Source organism: Coregonus clupeaformis, chromosome 14, assembly GCF_020615455.1.
Source record: "Coregonus clupeaformis isolate EN_2021a chromosome 14, ASM2061545v1, whole genome shotgun sequence".
In the NCBI taxonomy this organism is placed as follows: Eukaryota; Metazoa; Chordata; class Actinopteri; order Salmoniformes; family Salmonidae; genus Coregonus; species Coregonus clupeaformis.
The window spans coordinates 14,967,044-14,978,026 of NC_059205.1; the positions used below are offsets into that span (position 1 = coordinate 14,967,044).

Sequence of the window (10,983 nt, forward strand, 5' to 3'; positions counted from 1 at the left end):
ACGGAATGATAATGACTGTGGGTATGTGGGTTACTACACCCTGCTGTGTAGGCTGTGTGTGTGTGTGTGTGTGTGTGTGTGTGTGTGTGTGTGTGTGTGTGTGTGTGTGTGTGTGGTGTGGCTGTGTGTGTGTGGGTGTGCGAGAGAGAGTTTTAGGCAACCCCCTACGTAGCGAGGACCATGTTCTGAAAGAGAAGGTTGGGAGTTGCTTGGAGGCAGTTTGTGTTTGTGAGTGTGTGTACAAGAGTGTGAGTCTGATTCAGAAGTGAATGTACCATTTTTCCCTCTTTAGAGTGGAGGGGAGGGGATGCCTCAGGTAGAGTATTAAGTTGTTAAACTACAGATTTGAGCGTGTGTGTGTATCAGCTGACCAATGTCTTCCCTTGCTGGAGGCTGTCTTAGGCTCAGTTCTGAAAACTAACCCCCATGATACTGCATGTAGGTAGGCTATTTGTTTCTCTAGTAAAATGCAGCACAACATGCACAAGCTTCCTCAAGAGTTCTTTGGGAATGTAGATTACAGTACCGATTCTTGTGCTCAGAAGTTCCTAGGAGGATAATTGAATAAGAACAATGGTGAACAAACCTCCAAACGAGCTTCAATGCCATACAACACTCCTTCCGTGGCCTCCAACTGCTCTTAAACGCTAGTAAAACTAAATACATGCTCTTCAATCGAACGCTGATTGCACCCGCCCGCCCGACTAGAATCACTACTCTCGGCGGGTCTGACTTAGAATATGTGGACAACTACAAATTCATAGGTGTCTGGTTAGACCGTAAACTCTCCTTCCAGACTCACATTAAGCATCTCCAATCCAAAGTTAAATCTAGAATTGGCTTTCTATTTCACAACAAAGCCTCCTTCACTCATGCTGCTAAACATGCCCTCGTAAAACTGACTATCCTACCGATCCTTGACTTCGGCGATGTCATTTACAAAATAGCTTCCAACACTCTACTCAGCAAATTGGATGTAGTCTATCACAGTGCCATCCGTTTTGTCACCAAAGCCCCATATACTACCCACCATTGTGACCTGTACGCTCTCGTTGGCTGGCCCTCACTACATATTCGTTGCCAAACCCACTGGCTCCAGGTCATCTATAAATCACTTCTAGGCAAATCACTGCCTTATCTTAGATCATTGGTCACCATAGCAACACCCATCCGTAGTATGCGTTCCAGCAGGTATATCGCACTGGTCATCCCTAAAGCCAACACCTCCTTTGGCCGCCATTCCTTCCAGTTCTCTGCTGCAAATGACTGGAACAAACTGCAAAAATCTCTGAAGCTGGAGACTCTTATCTCCCTCACTAACTTTAAGCATCAGTTGTCAGAGCAGCTTACCGATCACTGCACCTGTACACAGCCCATCTGTAATTAGCCCACCCAACTACCTCATCCCCATATTGTTATTTACATTGTTATTTATTTTGCTCATTTGCACCCCAGTATCTCTATTTGCACATCATCTTCTGCACATCTATCACTCCAGTGTTAATACTAAATTGTAATTAGTTTGCACTATGGACTATTTATTGCCTTACCTCCATAACTTACTACATTTGCACACACTGTATATAGATTTTCTATTGTGTTATTGACTGTACGTTTTGTTTATTCCATATGTAACACTGTGTTGTTGTTGTTTTTATCGCACTGCTTTGCTTTATCTTGGCCAGGTCGCAGTTGTAAATGAGAACGTTCTCAACTGGCTTACCTGGTTAAATAAAGGTGAAATAAAATAAAATAAATAAAACATGCACAAAGATGGCAGAATTTAGATATGATTTCATTGTTTTAGCACTATCCACTGAGTTCTACCGTGTGCGATATGGTTCAATGTGCCAATAAATCAGCACAATCTACTTTTTGGTTTTTCAAATTTCCGGCATCTTGACGGTAAAATTTGGATCATGTATACTCTGCTAATGACCATACAAAAAAAGAGTAACGGAGAGCGATGTACAATACGGCGAACTTAACAAAACTAGGAATTTGTGGTAACTGCATGGGGGCCGCCATCATTATTCACCTCTGCTATTATTGTGTGCAGTGCCTTTCATTGTGAGATTATCGTTGTGGCAGATTACTATATTGGAATTACCACAGTTTTACTGTTTAACACTATTTTTGTTAAAACTTCATTGAAACTTGTCACGCCCTGGCTCTGGGGACACTGTTATGTTGAGCCAGGGTGTGTAATTCTATGTTTGTATTTCTATGTTGGCCTGAGTGACTCCCAATCAGAGGCAACGAGTGTCAGCTGGTTGTCTCTGATTGGGAGCCATATTTAACTGTCTGTCTTTCACATTGTGTTTGTGGTTTCTTGTTCTTATTTGGTTTGTGTTCAAACCGTAGACATCACGTTTTCGTCTGTTGTTTTGATCGTGTGATCATTCTAATAAATATAATGTTCGCATTCAACGCTGCGCCTTGGTCTCTCCCTGACGATCGTGACAGAAGAAACCACCAAAACCAGACCAAGCAGCGTGTCCAGGAGCCATCGCTAGCAGATCTCCGTGGCAACCTCGACTGGGTCAAGCCTAGTGAGGAGCAGAGAGGGTGGACTTGGGAACAGTTGAGGAAGAGCTTCGACTGGGTCAAGCCCATTGAGGAGCTGAATAGCGGGAGTTGGAGACAGAAGAGCGAGAGTTGGGCGAGAACGATAGAGGCCTGGCCCACGGGGAGGAGAGACCCCCAGAATTTTTTTTGGGGGGGGACTCACGACGTCGGGGCAGCAGGAGGCCGCGATAGAGCGGTCCAGCGGGTTGGCAGAGGAGGCCGCCAGGTTACGGGGGCCACTGGTCGAAGAGGGGATGGAAGGTGGAGAGGCACGGCGAGAGGTACTGGGGTGTGTTACCAGTCCGGTCCGGCCCGTTCCAGATCCCGATGTAGGGCCAGTGGTGTGTGTCCCCAGTACGGTCCGGTCTGTTCCTGCTCCCCGCACCAAGTCAGTGGTGCGCTTCGTCAGCCCGGTTCGGCCCGTTCCTGCTCCCCGCACCAAGTCAGTGGTGCGCTTCGTCAGCCCGGCTCGGCCCGTTCCTGCTCCCCGCACCAAGTCAGTGGTGTGCTTCGTCAGCCCGGCTTGGCCCATTCCTGCTCCCCGCACCAAGTCTGTGGTGCGTTTCGTCAGCCCTGTCCGGCCCGTTCCTGCTCTCCGCACCAAGTCAGTGGTGTGCTTCGTCAGCCCGGCTCGGCCCATTCCTGCTCCCCGCACCAAGTCTGTGGTGCGTTTCGTCAGCCCTGTCCGGCCCATTCCTGCTCCCCGCACCAAGTCTGTGGTGCGTTTCGTCAGCCCGGCTCGGCCCGTACCTGCTCCCCGCACCAAGTCTACGGTGCGTGTCACCAGCTCGGCCCGGCCTGCTCCCCGCACCAAGTCAGTGGTGCGTTTCGTCAGCCCTGTCCGGCCCGCTTCTGCTCCCCACACCAAGCCAGTGGTGTGCGTCGTCAGTCCAGCACGGCCCGTGCCTGTTCCCCACACCAAGCCAGTGGTGTGCGTCGTCGGTCCGGCACGGCCCGTGCCTGTTCCACTGGTGCCTGGTCCGGCACCGGTCAGATGCGTTACGCCCGGAGCTAGAGCAATCCGCTCCATCAGTGTGCAGTCCAGCTCCGGCCAGCGGGGCCAGACCGGACCAGGGGTACTTTGGGGGGTTGGAGAGGGAGTGGGGATCAGGCCCGAGCCGGATCCGCCGCCAAGGCGGAGTGCCCACCCGGTCCCTCCCCTGTGGTATTTAGTTGGCGCGGTCGGAGTCCGCGCCTTTAGGGGGGGGTACTGTCACGCCCTGGCTCTGGGGACACTGTTATGTTGAGCCAGGGTGTGTAATTCTATGTTTGTATTTCTATGTTGGCCTGAGTGACTCCCAATCAGAGGCAACGAGTGTCAGCTGGTTGTCTCTGATTGGGAGCCATATTTAACTGTCTGTCTTTCACTTTGTGTTTGTGGTTTCTTGTTCTTATTTGGTTTGTGTTCAAACCGTAGACATCACGTTTTCGTCTGTTGTTTTGATCGTGTGATCATTCTAATAAATATAATGTTCGCATTCAACGCTGCGCCTTGGTCTCTCCCTGACGATCGTGACAAAACTCCAGGTCCAGGCTAACACAGCAAGATGTTTCACCTCTGGGCAATGTCACGCGTTAACGGAGTCACACTCCCACTGTAAAAACAGGCATATCTTTTTTACAATCAGGGCCAAGTAATGCTATGTATGTTTTTGTGGGTATTTGTTAGTGCTTTAATGCAATACTAACAAGTAATTGTTCAAATATATACTTGTTTTTATTTGAACTATTACTTGTTAGTATTGCAAGATACACTGAGTATACCAAACATTAGGAACACCTTCCTAATATTGATTTGCACCCCCCCATGTTGGCTCCAATGCTTCCCACAGTTGTGTCATGTTGGTTGGATGTCCTTTGGGTGGTGGACCATTCTTGATACACACGGGAGACTGTTGAGCGTGGAAAACCCAGCAGCGTTGCAGTTCTTGACACAAACCGGTGCGCCTGACACCTACTACCATACCCTGTTCAAAGGCACTTAAATATTTTGTCTTGCCCATTCACCCTCTAAATGGCACACATACACAATCCATGCCTCAATTGTCTCAAGGCTTAACAATCCTTAATTAACATGTCTCCTCCATGTACACCGATTGAAGTGGATTTAACAAGTTTATCACCTGCTCAGTCTATGTCATGGAAAGGTCAGGTGTGCTTAATATTTTGTATACTCAGTGTATATAGTGCATTGGGAAAGTATTCAGCCCCCTTGAATTTTTCCAAATTCTATTCTAAAATGGATTCAATAATTTTTTCACACTCAATCTACACACAATACCCTTAATGAAAATGTAAATAAAAAATAAATAAATAACATTTACATAAGTATTCAGACCCTTCACTCAGTACTTTGTTGAAGCACCCCTGGCAGCGATTCCAGTCTCGAGTCTTCTTGGGTATGACGCTACAAGCTTGGCATACCTGTATTTGGGAAGTTTCTCCCATTCTTCTCTGCAGGTCCTCTCAAAATCTGTCTGGTTGGATGCGGAGCGTCGCTGCACAGCTACTTTCAGGTCTCTCGAGAGATGTTCGATCGGGTTCAAGTCCGGGCTCTGGCTAGGCCACTCAAGGACATTCAGAGACTTGTCCCGAAGCCTCTCCTGCTTTGTCTTGGCTGTGTGCTTAGGGTTGTTGTCCTGTTGGAAGGTGAACCTTCGCCCCAGGCTGAGGTCCTGAGCACTCTGGAGCAGGTTTTCATCAAGGATCTCTCTGTACTTTGCTCCATTCATCTTTCCCTCGATCCTGACTAGTCTCCAAGTCCATGCCGCTGAAAAACATCCCCACAGCATGATGCTGCCACCAGCATGCTTCACCATAGGGATGGTGCCAGGTTTCCTCCAGACGTGACGCTTGGCATTCAGGCCAAAGATTTCAATCTTGGTTTCATCAGACCAGAGAATCTTGTTTCTCATGGTCTGAACGTACTTCAGGTGCCTTTTGGCAAACTCCAAGCGGGCTGTCATGTGCCTTTTACTGAGGAGTGGCTTCCGTCTGGCCACTCTACCATAAAGGCCTGATTGGTGGAGTGCTGCAGAGATGGATTTCTGGAACTCTGGAGCTCTGTCAGAGTGACCATCGGGTTTCTGGTCACCTCCCTGACCAAGGCCCTTCTCCCAGTTTGCTCAGTTTGGCTGGCCAGCCAGCTCTAGGAAGAGTCTTGGTGGTTCCAAACTTCTTCCACTTAAGAATGATGGAGGCCACTGTGTTCTTGGGGACCTTCAATACTGCAGAATTGTTTTGGTACCCTTCCCCAGATCTGTGCCTCGACACAATCCTGTCTCGGAGCTCTATGGACAATTCCTTTTACCTCATGGCTTGGTTTTTGCTCTGACATGCACTGTCAACTGTGGTACCTTATATAGACAGGTGTGTGCCTTTCCAAATCATGTAACATCAATTGAATTTACCACAGGTGGACTCCAATCAAGTTGTAGAAAGATCTCAATAATGATCAATGGAAACAGGATGCACCTGAGCTCAATTTAGAGTCTCATAGCAAAGGGTCTGAATACTTATGTAAATAAGTTATTTCTGTTTTTTGATATTTTATAAATTTGCAACAGTTTCTAAATACCTGTTCTCACTTTGTCATTATGGGGTATTGTGTGTAGATGGGTAAAACCAATAATTTAATCAATTTTAGAATAAGGCTGTAACGTAACAGAAGGTGGAAAAAGGGGAAGGGGTCTGAATACTTTCCGACTGCACTGTATGTCTGTGTCCCTCATCTAAAGCCATGAGTTATAGGTGCCACTGTGTGTGCAGAGAATGACTGTACAGGAGAGAAGGGAAAATCAAGTCTGAAATTTCAAAGTGGAAATTACAAACTTCAGAAGCCCTTTTAAACCTCAACAGCACAAAAAGCACCCCCACTATACAGAATGTACTGCAAATTGAGAAATCATGTGACTAAACTGAATAAAAAGAAGAAGAAACTACACTATGAAACAAAGATATTTGACATAACGAATGATGGTAAAAAGCTTTGGAGCACCTTAAATGGAATTTTGAATCAGATGGCTCATTCATCACAAAACCCACTGATATTGTCAACTACTATAATGATTTTTTCATTTGCAATATTAGCAAACTTAGGCATGACATGCCAGCAACAAACGCTGACACTACACATCCAAGTATATCTGACCAAATTAAGAAAGACAAGCATTGTAATTTTGAATTCCGTAAAGTAAGTGTGGAAGAGCCCTGTGTAGCTCAGTTGGTAGAGCATGGTGCTTGCAGTGCCAGGGTTGTGGGTTCGTTTCCCACGGGGGGCCAGTATGAAGATGTATGCACTCACTAACTGTAAGTCGCTCTGGATAAGAGCGTCTGCTAAATGACTAAAATGTAAGAAGTGAAAAAAGCATTATTGTCGATCAACAATGACAAGCCACCGGGGTCTGACAACTTGGATGGAAAATTACTGAGGATAATAGCGGACGATATTGCCACTCCTATTTGCCATATCTTCAATTTAAGCCTACTAGAAAGTGTGTGCCCGCAGGCCTGGAGGGAAGCAAAAGTTATTCCCCTACCTAAGAATAGTGAAACCCCCTTAACTGGCTCAAATAGCCGACCAATCAGCCTGTTACCAACCCTTAGTAAACCTTTGGAAAAAATGGTGTTTGACCAGATAATATGCTATTTCACAGTAAACAAATTGACAACAGACTTTTAGCACACTTATAGGGAAAGACATTCAACAAGCACAGCACTTACACAAATGACTGATGATTGGCTGAGAGAAATTGATGATAAAAAGATTGTGGGGGCTGTTTTGTTAGACTTCAGTGCGGCTTTTGACATTATCGATCATAGTCTGTTGCTGGAAAAACATATGTGTTATTGCTTTACACCCCCTGTTATATTGTGGATAAAGAGTTGCCTGTCTAACAGAACACAGAGGGTGTTCTTTAATGGAAGCCTCTACAACAAAATCCAGGTAGAATCAGGAATTCCCCAGGGCAGCTGTCTAGGCCCCTTACTTTTTTCAATCTTTACTAACGACATGCCACTGGCTTTGAGTAAAGCTATGTATGCTGATGACTCAACACTATACACTTCAGCTACCACAGCGATTGAAATGACAGCAACACTTAACAAAGAGCTGCAGTTAGTTTCAGAATGGGGTGGCAAGGAATAAGTTAGTCCTAAATATTTCAAAAACTAAAAGCATTGTATTTGGGACAAGTCATTTACTAAACAATAAAAACATCAACTAAATCTAGGAATTGTAGAGGGTGATTTTGGACGGAGTCAGGCGCAGGAGGGTAAATCACAGAATAATTGGTTTATTCGGCAATAAAGCAGTACGCAGCAATGCGTAAAACACTCCAGTGCGTTAAAACGGCGCACTGGGTAAAACAAGGCACACGGGTGAATATCCCGGCGATACACAATACAATATAGCTCCACCGAGCTATAGTAACCTCCACATTAAACAATCACACACAAAGACAAGGGGGCAGAGGGAATACTTATACAGGTACTGATGAGGGGATATGAACCAGGTGTGTGTAATAAACAAGACAAAACAAATGGAATGATGAGATGCGGAGCGGCAGTGGCTAGAAGGCCGGTGATGACGAACGCCGAAGCCTGCCTGAACAAGGAGAGGAGGCAGCTTTGGAGGAAGTCGTGACAGTAATGAATAATGTGGAAATTGAGCAAGTTGAGGAGACTAAATTGGAGTAACCCTGGATTGTAAACTGTCGTGGTCAAAACATATTGATTCAACAGTAGCTAGGATGGGGAGAAGTCTGTCTATAATAAAGCGCTGCTCTGCATTCTTAACAGCACTATCAACAAGGCAGGTCCTACAGGCCCTAGTTTTGTCGCACCTGGACTACTTTTCAGTCGTGTGGTCAGGTGCCATAAAGAGGGACTTTGGAAAAATTGCAATTGGAGATTGACTTCATCACTACTTGTATTTGTGAGAGGTATTGACATGTTGAACGCACCGAGCTGTCTGTTGGAACTACTGGCACACAGCTCAGACACCCATGCATACCCCACAAGACATGCCACCAGAGGTCTCTTCACAGTCCCCAAGTCCAGAACAGACTATGGGAGGCGCACAGTACTACATATAGCCATGACTATATGGAACTCTATTCCACATCAAGTAACTCATGCCAGCAGTAAAATTAGATTTAAAAAACAGATAAAAATACACCTTATGGAACAGCGGGGACTGTGAAGCAACACAAACATGGACACATGCATACAAACACACGATAACAAACGCACTATACACATGGATTTCGTGTTATAGATATGCAGTAGTAGAGTAGAGGCCTGAGGGCACACACTTAATATGTTGTGAAATCTGTTATAAATGTATGTAATGTTTTTAAAATGTATAACTACCTTCATTTTGCTGGACCCCAGGAAGAGTAGCTGCTGCCTTGGCAGCAGCTAATTAGGATCCATATAAATACAAATACAGATGTAAATGTGAATAAATAAATAAATATTGTTCAATATGATCGATACTAACTTTGCATAATATTGTAGTCTATAGGGTATATTTATACCTTAGACCATTGGTTTCTAAATAGGTTATGAGTAAACTTTGCTATTCTGTCTTTCATTTGTTTTTTTTAACCATAAATCCTTGTTGTTCCAATTAAGCCCAGTATTCTCCTACTAAACCCGGTTTGCATTGAAACACATGGGGACTGTGTGTTGATATCCCTAATATTCAATATTGAAGTTGATTAAATTAAAATGAACTACAGTTATGCATATTATGCATCTATCCATGGTGCCTTTACCAAGACAAATAAGAACAATTAAAGAACAATTCAAGGCCTCTGTACTCTCTCCAAGACATTTGGAGTAGACAGGTAGTCATTGATGCAGAGAGAGGAGAATAAGATCAGAGTTCATGGATGTCAGGGATAGAAGACAAAAACGGAAACAAATGAGGGACAAAAAGATGACTATTGGACGACTGCTCATGCAGTTAGGGCTGGGGCATTGTCATATGGCTGTCCAGGTGTTTCTAGTTTTTGGTTCATCACATGTACCTTTGTAATAAAACAGAGAGGGAGAGTTGAAACTGTCTTCAGACTGGCTTTATGAAGACGAGTTGAACTAATTAACTAGAATAGGAGTAGAACAAATGTTAACCAGCTTTCAGATAATTCATAAAATGTTTTTGGTCTTATGGTCTTTGTGCATGGTTTCTTATCAGTGCCTTATCAGACCCGCAAGGTCTGAGCCATGGGACAGAGAGACAAAATTGCAGTTTTCTAGCTTACACTACATGACCAAAAGTATGTGGACATCTGAGTTGGTCCCCCTTTTGCTGCTAAAACAGCCTCCACTCTAATGGGAGGGCTTTCCACTAGATGTTAGAACATTGCTGCGGGGACTTGCTTCCATTCAGCCACGAGAGCATTAGTGAGGTCTGGTGCTGATGTTGGGCGATTAGGCCTGGCTCCCAGTCGGCTTTCCAATTCATCCCAAAGGTGTTCGATGGGGTTGACGTCAGGGCTCTGTGCAGGCCAGAAATTTGACGAACTGACTTGTTGGAAAGGTGGCATCCTGTGACGGTGTCACGTTGAAAGTCACTGAGCTCTTCAGTAAGGCCATTCTACTGCCAATGTTTGTCTATGGAGATTGCATGGCTGTATGCTCGATTTTATACACCTGTCAGCAACGGGTACATTTACCCTAGATCTTTACATTGTAACTCCATTGACGATTGTCTGGTCTTGATCAATATTGTATCTTTTAAAAGAACACCTAAACGTTAACGCAGTGGTCTAAGGCACTGCATCGCAGTGCTAGCTGTGCCACTAGAGATCCTGGTTCGAATCCAGGCTCTGTCGTAGCCGGCCGCGACCGGGAGACCCATGGGGCGGCGCACAATTGGCCCAGCGTCGTCCAGGGTAGGGGAGGGAATGGCCAGCAGGGGATGTAGCTCAGTTGGTAGAGCATGGCGTTTGCAACGCCAGGGTTGTGGGTTCGATAAAATAATGTATGTGCTAACTGTAAGTCGCTCTGGATAAGAGCGTCTGCTAAATGACTAAAATGTAAATGTAAATGTAAGAATAACTCAGTCAATAATCACACAGCTTTTAACAAAGAGGTCTGGAGGACACAAAGAGACTTGACACCCCTGTGTAACGCTCTAATGTGTCCCCAGGAGAACAGCACAATGCTTTTAGTGCTAAATGCACTGCTCCCCCCCCCCAAAAAAAGGTGTCTGCCCTGCCCTCACACTCACTCAGAGCTTCTGAAGATCTTCCACAGGGAAAACTAAGGTTACACTGACTCACTAATGCATTTAAATCTTTCTCTCTTGCCCCTTTTGTCCCCCTCTCTCCTTTTCTCTTTTGTACTGTGTGAGGTGTTAATGGAATCATTACTGCCCCCGTCCCTGTCAGACATCCAAACACCAGA

At 45.4% G+C, this 10,983-nt stretch overlaps 1 protein-coding gene across 2 annotated transcripts in view; it reads left to right on the top strand.

Moving 5' to 3' along the window:
- Positions 1-10,983, top strand: part of epha4b (eph receptor A4b) — a 134,471-nt gene that overhangs the window by 35,795 nt on the left and 87,693 nt on the right. The window lies entirely within an intron of this gene.